A 17,125-nucleotide genomic window follows, 5' to 3' on the forward strand; every position below is an offset into this window, starting at 1 on the left:
CTGCTAATGAGGTTGCGTTTCTCCAGATAGCTGACAGAGTAAATTAAAGCAATATAGTAAAACAATGCACATCTTGATGGAATCTCATGATCACAAAGTTGCGGTGAAGGAAATTTGAAGATGTCCAGAAAAGATGAATCAGGTGAATCTTGCAGCTGCCCTTCAAGGGGGGTGTGCGCCAGGTGACAGTGATTCTACCTGATGTTGCAGGAATTCTCCTGGCTGGGTCCTCAGGAGTCTTTTCTTCCCATCCACACTCACCACCCAGGGTGATCAGTGTGGGTCCCTGGTGGTCATGACTGCACTCAGGGTGGGGGGCCTGCTGAGGCTGCTCTCTCTGTTACTGAAACGCAGGGGTTTGGTCCAGATCCCGCTGCTCACCACACAAAAAGCCAATCACTGAGACAATGGTTACTGCCAATGAAGAAGGCATTCATCAGGAGCTGCAGCCCAGGAGATGGGAGATCAGCCTCAAATCCATCTTCCTGACTGACTATGTAGCAGGGAAGAAATGTGACTATGTATAAGGAAAACAGGAATTAGGGAGAGTGAGGAAGAGGAGTTGGTCAGGAGGAGGCAGGTGGCTGGTCAGGCACTCATGATGGCTGAGGGGTCTGGTGTCTCACTGTCCAGATGCCATGATCTGGTGAGTCTGTTCCTTCACACTACCCAGGAGGCCTGATGGTCAGTTTCCTGAGAAAGGAACTCAAATAAGACAAATGTCAGTTTCCTAAGTTTCAAGAACACAAGGATCCATTTCTATGTTACTCAGAATAACCATCAACATCAGTTCTATGGGACAATTGGGCCAATTTAACCCTAGATCTGATCTGCCACGATGCCTGCTGCTCAGTCCTCAGATAAAGCCCAGAATCCAGTGTTCTCTCCCCCACCCCAGCCTGGCCCCACACCCACACCACCCCACTGCACCCTGGGCCTCATTGCTCTCCGGCTGCAGAGGGGTCAGGGAGCTGCACACGGCCTGCATGCACCTGGGCACATGGCATATTTCAGATGCACCTGGTATCATGTTTGCACAAACGCAAGTGGGAAGAGATCCACATGTATGTTCACCGCAGACAGCGGAGGACGTCCCAGCAAGTCCCTCAGTGGAGTCAGCCAGTGCAAGGCGAGTGAGGGACCTCCAGACAAGTGAATGGGTCTCAGACAGTGTGTGAGTGGATGAGGCAGCAAAAACACATGCTACTAATTAACTCAGTTCTGTTGAGCTCATAATAGTCCACATCAAAAAGACGGGGGCTGCAGGAATTGAGTGTACAGTTGCAAACAAGGCAAGGGAAGGAGGACCAGAGAGGTGAGGAGGATACTCCCTTCAGGGATGGAGAGAGTAAGACCTGGCATTGCACGTGGGTTGGGGGGGCTTGTCAAGACCCCTCTTTGCTTCTGAGACTCTGTTTTCGTGGACAGTCTTCCACAAAGTGTACATGGCAGCTTTTTGGGGCCAGAGTCATTGGGATTCGTCTTTATGCCTCCCCAGCCTGGGAGGTACTACCTCCACCAGCCCAGTCTGCACAGTCTTATCTCAGGTTCCCTGGAGCCCGACCTCCCACGCACAGCCTCCTCGTCTGGGTGTCTCACCCCTATCCACACGAGTGCCTCAGGGAGGGTGGAGTGTCTGGTTCTCAGCGCTCGAGGCTCAGCCCACACTGGGCTGGGCCATCGCAGGCCTCACAGATGAAGCATGAGCAAATCCCGATCCTGTTATCACAGCTTCTCCCCATGCATCCCCAGCAGAACACTGTGTAAAAACCACACCAGAATTCGTACATGTCAGAGGACTGACTTCTGTGTGCTGAAGATAATTCATCTTCCTGAATCACTACAGATCTACCATGCAGTTAACCACAGAATAAACACGGGGGAGAGTCTGAGCGCTGACCTAACAGAACCTTACACTTCTTCAGCTACCCTTTAAAATTAAAGGGTATTGACTTCATAATTTTGCTTCTCTTCCAAATGAGACTGTCATGGAAAAATCAGCGATGCAGGCAATGACTTTGTACACCTTTAGATTGAAATGTCAGCTCAATTATTTCAAGTGTAAAAGTGTTTCAGCTTTTTTGAGGTATGATTGATATGCAAAGAGCTGCAGATATTTAATGTGTACACTTTGGTGAGGCTTGACATGAGCAAACACCCATGAAACCATCACTAAATCAAAGCAATCGAGGAGTTCTACACTCCTGGAGGCTTCCTTGTGCCTGTGCCCATGGTGAGAACACAGCATGAGATCTTCCCTCTCAGACAATCGCAAATGGGCAACAAGAAAATAACACCAGGCTGCCTTATGAACACACACCCTGTGATTTAACTGTTGATCTCTTTAACTGGGCCTCACATTCTTCATTCAGAATATGTCAAAGACTTCAGAAGTCATCTAAAGTATCAGTAATTTGAAGTCCTTTAATACAAAAAGTATAGAATATTACCTTTTGTCACATAGCAATAGGGAAATGAAAAAAGAAAATCCACTTATGTTCTTTAATGGCTAGGAAAATATTCTTCAAATGATGTCTCATCTGCAGGTGAATCTAACAAATGACAAATTTATTTCTTTACAGAGATAAATATAAGGTTACACTCATGTAAATAAATGAAGCCATTAAGGGTAGAGTCCCACAGATCACAGAACTGACCCAGTGTCCAGCTCTGCTAATGATTTCAGGGAGTCATTTCCAGGCAGAAGTTGAGCTGGAGAAGCTGGGGACCCTCGTAGCCCCACTGTCCTTCCTGCCTCATAGGGTCTCTGAGGGGTGCCTGGAACATTTCCTCGTGGGCTTTGAAGATCATTTCACTTAAATGCGACTTTTCCAGGTGCCATGGACCCAAGCCCAGAAACTTCACAGTACCAGGACCACCCGAGAGCCAGGGTCACCTGAGAGAGGGCAGAGGGTAGACTGTGGCTCCCCAGGAGTGAGTACCAGGCATTGTCAGGGTTTCTCTCCCCAGCACATTTACAAGGGGACTTGATGGGTTCTTCTCCCTTCAGGAGCAATCCCAGTGGGCAGAAGGAGGGGAAGGGAAGCCTGGCAGACTCTTCTCCCCAGCTCCTTTCCAAGATCTACGGGGCTCTGGCAGGCCCAACTCACCTGCAGGTGAGGGATTAGGATTCCTCCCTGGCCTCCCTGCTCTCAGGTCCTCATGGGCACCTCTCCCCACCCTCTCAGCTGGACAGCGACACACACCCACACTCTCATGCCAATTTGCACACACAGCCATGCTCACTGCACACACACATTCACACACACAAGCACTTGCACAAGTCACACCTCATTCACACTCATGCACACTCACATGACAGATGCAAAATCCTTGTGTTCCAGCAGAGAATATGAGGCTGCAAGGGTGAGCATGCGGCTGCCCGCCCCACCGTGCATGTGCAGATGTGTCTGTTCCTGCCTCCGCGCCAGGTCCTGTGGTGAGCACACATGGCTGCCTGGCCGGCCCTGTCTCTCCTCCGCACTGGGTCCCGGGGTGAGCATTGCCCGTCCCACCGTGCGTGTGCAGGTGTGTCTGTCTCTCCTCCGCGCCACGTCGTCTCTCTGCTGCTCCCCCATTTTGTGGCTAGGAAAATTGTGGTATCTGTGATTTTTCTCATCAGTCACAAATGGAATCCACACGTCTCTGTCTCACACCCATTCACTCAGCTGTGAGGACATCGATGTGCAGCCTTGACTTCCTGTTGTGCATTCGTCAGGCTCCCCGTGGCCGCTGGGCCATTGTCGGGACCTGGTCACCCACCTAGCTGAAGCCTCCCCCTCATCACACCCTTCACTGGAGCAACTCCGACTCACAGGCTGTTAGGTGTCACCATCAAGCACGCCAGAAATTTTTTAATGATTTCTCTAAGCCAGGCACAGAAAGACAAACATTGCTCTCTCTCACTTATTTGTTAGATTTAAACATTGAAACAACTGAACTCATGGACATGGGCATGGAAGGACGGTTGCCAGAGGCTGGGAAGGGTAGCGGGTCACCGGAGAGGCAAGGACAGTTAATGGTTGCAAAACTAGAAGCGTGAGTAAGATCTGGTGTTTGATAGCACAACAGGGGAACTACAGTCAATAAGAACTTGACTGTGCATTTTAAAATAATGTCAGGAGTGTAGCTGGGTTGTTTGTAACCCAGTGGATAAGTGCTTGAGGGGACGGATGCCCCGTTCTCTGTGATGTGCTTATTTCAAACATCTCACGTACCCCATAAATATATACATCTATGTGTCCACAAAATTTTAAAAATTCATTTATCTAAGGATAAAAGTGAAGGTCCCTTCATTTCATGAAGCTTCTCTTTTGTGCTTTTGTTTTCAAAGATGAACCTTCCTCACTGGTATTGTGGGCACCAGGTGTCTGTCCAGGACAAGCTCCCATGATTTCTAACCACTCCCAACTTCAGGGGAGGCTCTGTAAACACACGTGTTTTGTGGTATTTGGCTGACATTCTGATATTTTTTCAGAGGACTTGGAACTACTATAAGAAATCAATGCATGACATATAAATTCACACAATTTTGGGGAGGGAGAGACAGCAGATTATGCCGTGGTAGGCACCTGTAGTTCCAGCTACTCAGGAGGCTGGGACAGGAGAATAGTGTGAACCCAGGAAGCGGAGCTTGCAGTGAGCCGAGATCACGCCACTGCACTCCAGCCTGAGCGACACAGTGAGATTCCATCTCAAAAAAAAAAAAAAAGTCATGATTTTGGTTGCTTTTTTCTTTTTAGAAGATTTTTTTCTACTTGAGATATTTGACGCAAGCATTGTTAAAAATGCAACAAAGTCATAAAAGTTTGGTGGTCCAAAAAATAATGTTGACCCAAAATTCTAGTGCCTCTACACTTGGATAGTTTTAATTTTTTAATTTGGTAACTCTGGTTACAGAAGCCAAGTGATTTTTCAGGCACACAAGTTTTCAGTGCTTGGCAGGAATTAGAAAACATTTCTAGAATCTCCACCATGCAGACCTTCAGGGCGTATGTGCCTGTGTCTATATATGTATGTATACACATATGCACGGACGTGTTTGTGTGTCTGTGTATGAATATGTATGTGTGTACATGTGTGTGTTATTCATGGATTGCCTTTGCTAAGTATCAGATAATGTAGTGATTCCAAAGGAATTTTGAGCTCATCTTTATTCTTTCTTATTTTGCTGAGTGAAAAGTACAGCTATAGGGCAACGTCCTCCTTTACTCGCTATGTGAGACAGACATCACACAGATGACTATAAAACGTAGCATGCATGATGTATGCAATATATAGGAAGAAAACCAGATGCAAATAAAAGTAGAATAAAATTGGCATAAATGACCCCAAATCACACCTAAAACACACTCTGTGGCCCCACTGAGGGCTTCAGGCGCTCTGTGTTCGGGAGGCCTGGAAAATCCCAGCTGTGAACCTCTCCATGGCCCTGTGACTCAGTTCACCACATTGCCCAGACATCCACGCCTCCCGTTAATTTACCACAAGGCTTAACTTACTGTTAACCTTTTAAAGTTAAGACTCGTCATCAGTGAGTGTCACTCTGTGGGGAGTCACATGTTTGGGACGGAAATTTCCACCGACAGCTGACAGAAGGGGAAGGAGTGGGTGTTCCTCTGAATGCTGGTGTCAGATGCCTCAGTGAAGGCGAAAGGGTTAATCCTGAGAGAAGAATGAGCTCATCTGTGGAAGAAACAATCATTGTCTGACCACAATACAGGCCTTCAGGAGCGGTGCTGAGTCCAGGGAGCTTTTATTAAATGCCATTTATGCGATAAGCGCAAAGCTAAGGACTGTCCAGATTGCGGACAGCAAATCTCCTTCCCGCCTTGTAGGCTGACAAAGTCAAATCATTAGCGACCATTCATGTGAGGAGGGTGGAGCTGCCTCCCCAGGTGCACATAAATCCCGTGGCTTTTCCCAGGCAGCCTCGGAGGTGGATCTCGGTGGGGAAACAGTGATAGATGTGGGTGATTCCCAGGGGTCCTGTGAGAGGCCGTGGCCCAAGGCCTGGAAGGAGGCAGAGGGGGAGCTGGTCCCCTCGCAGCTCCAGGGTGGGCTGCAGGTGTCCAGGTGGGAGTGTACTTGGGAATACAGGTGCCACCCGTGGGGAGCTGCTGTTCTAGAGATGGCCATGGGGGCCTCTGGGAACCCAGGAGACCCAGTGACTCACGGTTCTGACCACCTGGCTTCACAGATGGGATCTGGGACTTGGGAGTTAAACTGCTCAGTAAGGCTCCATGACTGCCAGGTGGGAGGGCTGGATTCGAATCCCAGAGGGTGGTCGCCTCCATCTTCCACTACCATAGCCCTGACTTGCTATGGTCCTCTCCACCCTGGAGACAGAGAGAGGGAAGAATTTTGGAGACCAGGGTGGGTGGGTGTGGCCCTTCACACTAGGTTCTGAGGCCTCCCTCCTCCCCTGTGACACGTGACCCCCAGGGCCTGCAGGTGCTCAGACGTCCTGAGTTCACAGCGCCCTATGGGGAAGGCTTTGCTCAGATGTGGAAGTCAGGTAGAGGACACTGGGATTCCCTCAGTCGATGTCCTAAATCAACCTTTAACCTCCAGAAGTGCTCTAAGGCCTGTTTGAAAAGGGGAGGAAAAGGTAAAAGTTCATGGTGGGGATGGGGAGCCCTGTTGGCCCCAGCCCGGCCACTGTCACCACCTCAGATGGTCACTGTGGCTCTGGGACCCTGGCTGCTTACAGACACATTGGCTGGAGCTTTGGAGACTGACAACATTTACCCCTGCCAGGCGTCCTAATTACAGCCTGGAGGCACCAGGGCAATGCACTCCTAGTTCTGTTTTTCTTTTTCTTTCTTTCTTTTTTTTTTTTAGAGTCTCACTCTATCGCCCAGGCTGGAGTGCAATGGCACAATCTCAGCTCACTGCAACCTCTGCCTTCTGGGTTCAAGCAATTCTCCTGCCTCAGTTTCCTGAGTAGCTGGGACTACAGGTGCATGCCACCACGCCAGGCTAATTTTTGTATTTTTGTATGTTGTTTTCATCATGTTGGCCAGGATGGTTTCAATCTCTTGACCTCACGATCCGCCTGCCTCGGCCTCCCAAAGTGCTGAGATTACAGGTGTGAGCCACCACTCCTGGCCACATGCCCAGCTCTTATTCTTCTTTCTCTCTGGAGTTTCGTTCTCCTCAGTTGTCGACTCAGCGAAGATGAATCCAACCTTTTAGAGAATAAAAATCAATGGGGTTCATTCCACCAGCCAACTGAAGCAGAGAGGGTGCAAACAAGGAACATGCCATGCAGAAAAGTCAGGCCGACAGAGGACGGAGGGGCTGCAGACGCCCAGTGCTGCTGTGTCTGCAGAAAGTGAATCCAGCCTGCAGGGCTGATGCTTCTCTGATGCAGCAAAACTTGAAACACCACTGTTGAGTTTTCTTCCCGGGGAGGATGGACCCAAGAAGCCCTTCCCCACTTGGACGACAGCCAGCAGTTTGCACCCCAGACAATGGCCCTAGCTGAAGGGACATCTGTGTCTATGCAACCCATGTACAGTTAGACACACACACATGTGTGACCCAATGCTGGGAGGAGAGAGGCGCAGAGCCCACAGGAGGGAGAGCTCAGTGGGAATCGATGGAGAGAAGGACTCAGCTTTCCATGGCCCAGACCCAGCTAACCATGTGCTGGCTGCTCTCTGCCCATCCTGATAGACACAGGCAGGTAATGTCCACTCCACGCCTGCCCAGCAGGGTCTTACTATCAAGTGTGCCCCAGGCTTACCTGCCCACTCTCAGGTGCTGCAGCAGCGACCTGTCCACCCACTGTGAGCTGCTGGAGCCCCGGCCTGGGTCCCTCAGCCTCTGGACTGAAGCTTCCTCACATCATGTCAGCAGCAGGCTGGGTGCACTGTCATCAGGCTGAAGAGCATTGTCCTGGGTGCACCTGGGCAGAGCAGAGATGTTGGCTTCTGTGGGTCATGCCTGTGGAGGGCCCGGCCGCCCTACAGACTCGCCTGTGCATGTGTGGAGCATCGTGAAGGTCACCAGTGTGGTGCTCACTTCTAGACACAGCCACTGAGCCTCCGCTGCTCAGTAAGGACAGCATGGATGAAGAGCTCAAACAGTGGCCTCTGGGGTGTGGCCTCTCGGCCAAGCCAGCTATGCAGAGGAAAGTGAGGGCTTCAGCTGGCTGCCAGGGCCCTGGGTGGTGACACAGGAACCCTGGACCCTGCCGGTGGGCCCAGAGCAGCAATGCTGGAGCACCATGGTCAGGACACCTCTGCGCCAGCAGCTGGGCTGCTGACCACACCTGGGCCGAGCCGGCCTTTACTCCCCCAGGCTTGCTCACTCCAGATTTCTTCTCAACTCGGGCCTCCACCTCCCCTGTCCAGAGCATTGACTTTGGAAAATACAAAATCGTAAACTCTCTCTGCCCTTTCAAGGTGTAAATTCTTCTTCTAGCTGCTTGCCAGTTCCACAGTTCAGGAAATGTCCTTCTCCAGGCCTGGGAGCTGCCTTGGAAAATAAGGCATCGAGAAAGAAAGGGCCCAGCCCCTCAGACCCTGTGGGAGGGCAGAAGCCTGACTCCATTGAGGAGGATTAGGGGGCCGGCCCCATGCTGAGGCCTCCAGGGCTCTCCCACCTGCTCACCGGCTCCTCAGGCCCCTCAGCCCTCCTTGTGTGCTGCAGAGGAGCTGGGTGCTCTCCCCTACTGCAAACGTCTTGAGTACAGCCTTTCTTGCTGGTTTAAAACCATCTGATGAGAATAATTACTTGTTCTCATAAGAGACCCTGCATAGGAGTGGCTGTACCCATCCTGTGGGTGGAGACGGGGTCCTGAAGCCCACCTGCATTCATCACCAGGGTGTGCACAGAGAGTTTCAGGGTTACCCTAGAAGCATCTGCTCAACACTCAGGAATAAAGCAACACCTACAAAATTTAAAAATAATAGTAAATGGAATGGCACCTAAAAGAAGAGTATGATTAATATAAACAAGAATAACAGATGTGCACACATGTACCTGTCTGCACCCCAGGTAGAGATGCCCATAAATCACATCAGAACGTTTTCTAGGGCCAGAGAGGTGACAGAAGGGACACGGAAAATGGGGATGAAGGGAAAGGGTAAAGAAACCCACCTGAGACAGCGGGTCACGTTGCGGGGGCAGCATCCTGCAGGGGAAAGGCAGCTGGGGCAGTAACCCCTCCAGGTATCTAGGCAGAAAGTCACACAAGGGGCTGAGAACCCACAATATGAGAGGGTAGGTTCTAGGCTGAGCTCCAGAAGTGATTTAGGGATTAGCAGAATGGCCACATCAGGATCCCCACCCCTGAGATCTCCTGGCCCCCACCATGCTGCATTGCAGGGTCATTCCAGCCCCCAGCTGCTGTTGCCACCCCTGCTGCTGCAGAAACCCAGGTCCCATTTAAATCCTGATATGGTTTGGCTGTGTCCCCACCCAAACCTCATCTTGAATTGTAGCTCCCACAATTCCCATGTGTCATGGGAGGGACCCAGTAGGAGGTGATTGAATCATGGGGGCAGGTCTTTCCTGTGCTGTTCTTGTGATGCTGAATAAGTCTCATGAGATCTGATGGTTTTAAAAAGGGGAGTTTCCCTGCACAACCTCCCTTCTTGTCTGCCACCATGTAAGACGTGCCTTTCACCTTCTGCCATGATTGCGAGGCCTGCCCAGTCACGTGAAACTGTAAGTCCAGTAAGCCTCTTTCTTTTGTAAATTGCTCAGTCTTGGGTGTATCTTTATCAGCAGCATGAAAATGGACTAATACAAACTCCCTCTGATGAGGGCCAGTTGTGGCTGCTGAGCCACTGGGGAAGCCTGGGTTCACTGCCACAGACTCACTGGGGTTTCCAATTCCAATTCTGGCCTGGAAGATGACTGATGGGCTTTTGATCATAGAGTTGGACATACACACATTTGTGACTCTAAGAAATAAGGCAAGAAGCTGTCACTGTGTGCCCCATTAAAAGTATAAGCTAATTTTTTGTGAGAGAACTGAAGTCTCAGGTGTGGTATTTGGAACATGGAGCCACTTGATAGGAAGGTAAGGAAGGCCCAAAAATAGAAGTCCAAACATCCTGGTAGGCAACAGAGCAACAGAAATAGAAAAGGAGAAAAAGAACAGAAAATTAAATGAGGAGCCATGCAGAAAGAAAACCCAGGATGGAGCAGGTGTGGCTGTTACCCATGAACTAAGTGCAGCTCTGCGTCAGAGAAGAGAACACAGTGAATAGAGCAGTCCTTGAATTGACATGCTTCACATTTAGAAACATGCCCTCCATCGTCACAATTTCTTTTTTTTTTAATGTACATTTTATTTATTTATTTTTTTAATTTTTTTATTTTCATTTATTTATTTATTTATTTTTATTTTATTTTATTTTATTTTAGTTTTTTATTATACTTTAAGTTCTAGGGTACATGTGCATAACGTGCAGGTTTGTTACATATGTATACTTGTGCAATGTTGGTGTGCTGCACCCATCAACTCATCAGCACCCATCAATTCATCATTTATATCAGGTATAACTCCCAATGCAATCCCTCCCCCCTTCCCCCTCCCCATGATAAGCCCAGTGTGTGATGTTCCCCTTCCCGAGTCCAAGTGATCTCATTGTTCAGTTCCCACCTATGAGTGAGAACATGCGGTGTTTGGTTTTCTCTTCTTGTGATAGTTTGCTAAGAATGATGGTTTCCAGCTGCATCCATGTCCCTACAAAGGACGCAAACTCATCCTTTTTTATGGCTGCATAGTATTCCATGGTGTATATGTGCCACATTTTCTTAATCCAGTCTGTCACAGATGGACATTTGGGTTGATTCCAAGTCTTTGCTATTGTGAATAGTGCCGCAATAAACATACGTGTGCATGTGTCTTTGTAGTAGAATAATTTATAATCCTTTGGGTATATACCCAGTAGTGGGATGGCTGGGTCATATGGTACATCTAGTTCTAGATCCTTGAGGAATCGCCATACTGTTTTCCATAATGGTTGAACTAGTTTACAATCCCACCAACAGTGTAAAAGTGTTCCTATTTCTCCACATCCTCTCCAACATTTGTTGTTTCCTGATTTTTTAATGATGGCCATTCTAACTGGTGTGAGATGGTATCTCATTGTGGTTTTGATTTGCATTTCTCTGATGGCGAGTGATGATGAGCATTTTTTCATGTGTCTGTTGGCTGTATGAATGTCTTCTTTTGAGAAATGTCTGTTCATATCCTTTGCCCACTTTTTGATGGGGTTGTTTGTTTTTTTCTTGTATATTTGTTTGAGTTCTTTGTAGATTCTGGATATTAGCCCTTTGTCAAACGAGTAGATTGCAAAAATTTTCTCCCATTCTGTAGGTTGCCTGTTCACTCTGATGGTAGTTTCTTTTGCTGTGCAGAAGCTCTTTAGTTTAATGAGATCCCATTTGTCAATTTTGGCTTTTGCTGCCGTTGCTTTTGGTGTTTTAGACATGAAGTCCTTGCCCATGCCTATGTCCTGAATGGTACTACCTAGATTTTCTTCTAGGGTTTTTATGGTATTAGGTCTAACATTTAAGTCTCTAATCCATCTTGAATTAATCTTCGTATAAGGAGTAAGGAAAGGATCCAGTTTCAGCTTTCTACTTATGGCTAGCCAATTTTCCCAGCACCATTTATTAAATAGGGAATCCTTTCCCCATTTCTTGTTTCTCTCAGGTTTATCAAAGATCAGACGGCTGTAGATGTGTGGTATTATTTCTGAGGACTCTGTTCTGTTCCATTGGTCTATAGCTCTGTTTTGGTACCAGTACCATGCTGTTTTGGTTACTGTAGCCTTGTAGTATAGTTTGAAGTCAGGTAGCGTGACACCTCCAGCTTTGTCCTTTTGACTTAGGATTGTCTTGGCAATGAGGGCTCTTTTTTGGTTCCATATGAACTTTAAAGCAGTTTTTTCCAATTCTGTGAAGAAACTCATTGGTAGCTTGATGGGGATGGCATTGAATCTATAGATAACCTTGGGCAGTATGGCCATTTTCACGATATTGATTCTTCCTATCCATGAGCATGGTATGTTCTTCCATTTGTTAGTGTCCTCTTTGATTTCACTGAGCAGTGGTTTGTAGTTCTCCTTGAAGAGGTCCTTTACATCCCTTGTAAGTTGGATTCCTAGGTATTTTATTCTCTTTGAAGCAATTGTGAATGGAAGTTCATTCCTGATTTGGCTCTCTGCTTGTCTCATTGTCACAATTTCATTTGCCAAATTAGACACATTTTACTGACACTTGTGGAGGTTTTATTGCTTTGCTTTGGATGAAGGCAATCTATCATAGCATCTCCTATGGAGCTTCTTGGGACACTGTTTAGTCAGACTTCCTTAAAGCTCCCCTAAAAGGGGTCTCCTCCCTCCCCAATACCAACATCTGAGAAACCCCAGCTGCTCACACAAATTCAAGTTATTCGTCACCTTTCCCAAATGTACGGGTCTGGCTCCTTTTATACTCTGACGTGGGGCATTTTGGTCGGCAATGCCCTCACAATCCCAGTGCCTCCTCTGATCAAATTCTACCCATTTCCTTGGCTTTCCTTTCCCATAAATGTCATCAAAACACTCAGCTTGCCTCCTCATGGAGTGATTTTATGCAAATTTCCTTACTCATAATTAATTTTAAAGACCAGCATTCATCAAGGAAGGAAAACTGTTTCCAAAAGGCACACACATCTTACATGAAACGTTGCTTAATACAAGAAGATCTGATTTTGTGGGAAGCATTGCTTTGAAGTAGTTTTTATATCCAGTGATTTGATGCCATTCTATGAGACTTTAAGACAAAGAGAGCCTCTGTTAGGAGAGCTAGGGCGGGCCCGCGGGGACCTAGGGTGGGCCTGCGGGGAACTGGGGTGGGCCTGCGGGGAACTGGGGAGGGCACATGGGGAACTGGGGTAGGCACACGGGGAACTGGGGCAGGCATGCAGGTTCAGAGATGCCCACGTTTGTTCTCAGCCTGCACATCCCAGAATGCATTTTCTCCTCACGCTGTAACAGTTAGAGAGATCCTTCACAAGGCAAGGGCTGATGAACGTGCAATTCTGGGGAATCGGAAACAAACAGCTGGAAAGGAGAAGGCAGCCAGGCTGAATGAATGTGCTTATCAGACACACTCGCCGAGGTCTCCCTCATCTGGCCACCTTGTTCCTCCTATAAGCAGGGGTCCCCCAGAGCTGCCAGGAGTGGGGCAGGGGCCTCCATAGACATCTGGCTGGGGCTTCACTTTGAGCCTTCTCCACCATCAAGGCAGGTGAGTGGGGATGCAAGGAGCCTGGACCTTCCCGCAGGAAGGTCCCGCGGAGGGGTGCGGGGTAACCTGTGGGCCCCCCAGCCCAGACATGGAAAGCTGAGCTCATCCTTCGCAGGAGCTGAGCTTTCTTCAGGAATCTTCCTTCCTGACACACACTCCGTGTCGGGGGTGGGGGGCAGTCACTAACCCAGGACTGACTTGGAGTCAGAAATAGCTGCAACCTTTTTTGTGGCCCATGAATATGCAAAATCAGGTAGATGGTCAACTGACCTCTCTACACCCAGCGTCACCTCCACACAGGACCCACAGGCGCCCTTGGTCCAGCACACCATTGACCAGCCTTGTGGACGAGGTCCCAGGCTGTTATAGCGTCAGAGGCAAAATTACAACAAATCTAGTTTAAAGATTGAATTGGCTTCTATTTGTGATTCTAGACTTGGAAACACCTGGCCCTGGGAGCAGGATGGGCACAGTGAACTGAGCCGGGGTGTCTCAAACTTCTGAGCTCAAGCGATCCTCCCGCCTCAGCCTCCTAATTAGCTGGGATTGCAGGCACAAGCCACCACACCCGACTCTGAAAAAGTATAATTTAATAGTCCCAACACAGATGAGAAATGTTAGACCCTTTCCTCAGCCTCACTTCAATTAACTTCCAAATCTTTATTAATATACTATATCAGATTATTGATATATTATTTATATTTATTATTATTAATATTAACCTAATATTGCATCACTTCACATTATATTTTTATTTATTTTTAAGGGAACCTTTTTCTTTTTTCATTTATTTTTATTGTGTAGGCCCAACCCAACATTAAAATCATCTCAGTTATCACCAATTTTGTACAGACACTGAAGGAAGAACTTTACATTCGTTATATCATTTAACACTTAAACTCAACAAAGAAATAAATGCGTATGTATTTTGTTCTTAGCAGAACAGTGGAACAGTGCACAAAATGAACTTAGCTCTTTTTATTTTGCTTCTTGATTCACAGCCATTCTACCAGCACTTTCTACCTTCAGCTTACCGATGAGTAAGGAAGGACTGAGAGGAAAAGAATCTGTGCCTTGCCATATCTTTCCCTTTCCTCTGTCATAATTTTCAGCATAAGTTATTGGCTAATATAGGGAAGTAACACATTAAGTGTATTGGTCTGCTAAGGCTGCCAAAACAGAGTACCACAGACTGGGTGGCTTATGCAACAGAAATATATCTTTCTCATACTTCTGGAGGCTGGAAGTTCAAGATCAAGGTGTCAACAAGAGTTCGTTTATTTTGAGGCCTCTCTCCTTGCCTTGCAAATATCTCCCTTCTCCCTGAGCATTCAATGGTTTTCCCTTTGTGGGTATCTGTGTCCAAATTTTCTCTTCTTACAAGGATAACAACCACTGGATTAAGGCCCAACCTAATAACCTCATTCAACTTAATTACCTCTTTAAAGACACTCTATCCCAATACCGTCTTCTGAAGTACTGGAGGGTTAGGACTTCAATATGTGAGTTTGCAGAGAGACACAGTTCAGTCTCCAGGATATGATCATCTTCACGGGTTGTTCATGTTTCTTAGAGTGGCATTGCCTCTTCCTGCATTCAAGGCAAGTTCTGGATCTAATGGATAGCATGGCCTTTTGGGCTGTCATCTCCAGTTGCTCAGCTGTAAACACAACACACTCATTTGTAAACTCTTTGAGGCCCACTGAACTCTCACACAACGTGGGTCTCCTAGAGCTCTGTGTTCATGGGGATTCTAAGGCTGTGTGAGAATGGTGTGGTAGCCAGCAGCAGGTACCCTGCATGTGTCTCCTGTGCTCACGCACATGCTCCATTGTCCATCAGACTTCACAAACAGAACATGAGATTAAAGACTGAATTATTAAGAATTTGGAGATGGTGACAGTAGAACGTCAAGCCAAGTGAGAGTCCTTCTAGGAGAAAGGCCCCAAGAGTAAGGTGAGCATGTCATAGAATCCACTTAGTGGGAATAACAAATGCTATATGTGAATGAGGCAGCAAGGGGCTATGGACACGCATATTGCCTGGATTTCCTCTATTCACATATGTGCCCCATTGTCCTGTCAGACTTCACTTACAAAACACAAGTTCAAATGCAAAATCATTAAAAATTTCAAGATGGCAATAGCAAGGCATCAAACCAAGTGCTTCTAAGCATGAGTCCCCATGTAACTCACAGTTGGATGCCCATGAAGCCGGTCTTGAAAATAGATGTGGCCACCCACAGAAAGTGTTGACCTTGTGGCCAGGTAAGCCTTCTCTGCTTAGCCTCACCTCTGAGTTTGCCCATAGATGTGACATAGTTGGAAATCATTTATCATCTTTCTTAGGATTGCCATGTGTTTTCAGCAAAAATACCAGATACACGTGATAAAAATGTATAGACAAAAATAGAAAATCTACAAGTATGTTAATAGTAACCCCCATTATAGCTGCTACATTAAGTATTGCAGATTACATAAGTCCATCTTATAGACATAAATATTTAATAAAATAAAACAATATATTGCATGGCACTGAATGTAAGTCATGTTATGACATAATAAAAAGGTCATGATTTTTTCAATGACCATCTTTATATCCCATCTTTATTTCAATAGCAGAAAGCTCATACAGACAATCAGCTTCCAAGCTGGAGACATGGAACCCCTAGCCCTTTTTTTTTGTTGTTTGGCTCTACTGTTCTGTTTCAGCAAGTTCAACATATGTGTCAGCCACCAATGGCTTGTCAATCCAGTTCCATTTGTGTTGTGGTTACTGAAATTCTTCCCAAGGACTGGCAGTGCATTATTTGATATTTCTAGTTTTCAACGTTGTTGGATCTCTGTAGCAATTTTTATGCTTCCAAGAGTTTTCAATAGGAGGGTCAGGAAGGGCAAATCAGCCAGCTGCCATCAGAGCCAATAAATCCACCTGCTATATTGTCATTTAACAGCAGTGAAACAGCCATGGATTTTCTAGAGTGAAATAAAGCAAGTGCTGTGTACCACCTTATACTATTGGAGCACACGTGTGCATGCACACACACACACTAGATGTTATTCATGTAGGAGACACTCACTCAAGGATATAACCAAGATTATCATCAATTCACGGACCCTATCTCCAATACACTGGACTCTGCTCTTTCTCATGAGACAAGATACACAATAAACATATAAATATGTAACATGTTACGAGGTGGAAGTGTTACAAAAAGTTAAACAGAGTTGGGAATAAGAGAATTCAGTAGGAGGGGCATGGGAGGTGGTGTGCTATTTTAAGTAGGGTCACCATGGACATCCTTTCTGATGGGGTGACATTTGAGAAGAGACTGGAACTGCGGAAGCACCCAGATACCTGGAAGAAATGGGTTCAGAGAGAAAAAGAGCAAAGGCAGGAGCTTCATTTGTTTGAGGAAGAGGACAAAGCCAGTATACGTAGAAGACAGCAGGAGATGATATTTGAAATTCATTTTAATTTTAAGATAAGTCTCTGTTGGCACACTTGTAGTAAGGGGTGGTGTGATCTGTCCACCCCAGCTGCTGTGTGCTGGTGGGCTGACAAGATCCAAAAGACCAAGTGCTGAGGCAGGTAAACCACTTAGGAGAACTTAATGCAATGATCCAGGAGAAAGATGGTGGTGGCAGCCCCCAAAGTGAAAGTGGTGGAGATGGAGGGGCATGGTCAGATTTGGGATATAATCTGATACATTTTCTAATGAATTAGATTTAGGATGTGGATGAAAAAGTACTGTCAAGGATGACTCCAAGTTTTTAGCCCACGCAACTGGAAGAATAAAATTGCCAGCTGTAATTTTACACTTTTCTCCCTTTATTAAGAAAGGACAGGCCGGGCGCGGTGGCTC

Source organism: Colobus angolensis, unplaced genomic scaffold, assembly GCF_000951035.1.
Source record: "Colobus angolensis palliatus isolate OR3802 unplaced genomic scaffold, Cang.pa_1.0 Scaffold194, whole genome shotgun sequence".
NCBI classification, from domain to species: domain Eukaryota; kingdom Metazoa; phylum Chordata; class Mammalia; order Primates; family Cercopithecidae; genus Colobus; species Colobus angolensis.